Source organism: Acyrthosiphon pisum, chromosome X (genome assembly GCF_005508785.2).
Source record: "Acyrthosiphon pisum isolate AL4f chromosome X, pea_aphid_22Mar2018_4r6ur, whole genome shotgun sequence".
NCBI lineage: Eukaryota > Metazoa > Arthropoda > Insecta > Hemiptera > Aphididae > Acyrthosiphon > Acyrthosiphon pisum.
The window spans coordinates 52,582,276-52,583,374 of NC_042493.1; positions in this window are offsets into that span (position 1 = coordinate 52,582,276).

Here is a 1,099-nt window from a genome sequence, read left to right on the forward strand (position 1 = left end):
ATTTAAGTACCTATTTTATATCTGACCATTCTGAGTCCTGACCCTATATTTATTATAACTAAGGTTAAAATGGGTATAATCCTTGGTGATCTACCCTACCGCAGTCAATCACCCTTTCAAAAATGAATTGTTTCTAGTTTTGAGACTAGAAATTTCTACTAAACATGTCATGATAATTAGTTTGCCATGTTCTTTTATATATATAATCCTTAGTAAACAGGATATAGATGTTAGATGTATTATCAATGTAAAGTTCACCGTGCGTAAATAATATATTTTAATTTTAATGATAGCTGATAGGAAGAATTTTAAATTTATCTACTTATTACCACCACTCACTACTTAAGAACAACCATTAAAACATAACCATACTAAGCGTAGCCACAGTAAATAGCGTATACTATTATATTTTAAATTAAGGCGGGGTGTTTACATCACTACAGACCACTGTTACCACTACTTACCACATACATTTATCAAAATGGACCAAGTTTATATAGATGGCTTAGATGACCCATAGGGATTTAGTTGACAAGGGTACTAGTTGACCCATGGAGATCTAATTGATCCAGGGGGATCTAGATAACCATGGGGATCTTGTTAACCGGGGATCTAGGTGATACGTCACCGGCGGCGGCAGTGACTGCAACAGCTGCGGCGACGATGTCGATGACATGCAGGTGAACGGGGGGACGGCGGCGGCTGTTGACGGCGGCACCGGACGATGGCGAGTGACCGGATTACGTAATCTGCAAATGACGTAATGGTAATCACGGCACTGATGGCGGCGTCGATCACGGGATATACACAATAGTGATATCAACGGCGAACGCGCGAAAACGAATAGCGGTCGCACAACGAACAACAAGTCGACGTTAACCAGAACGATGTCGACGACAATAATAAAGGCAAAGCGCAACAAAATAGTATAGTATGCACCACGAGGCGCTCGCAATGGCAGCGAACTCGTCGCTAAAACGACAGCGAACTCGTCGCTATATCGGGCAGCGAACTCGTCGCTACAACGGCATCAACGTAACGGCCGGACACGAACTACGCACGGTCTGCTCGCATAGAGCGTGCGGCAAAAGACACACGA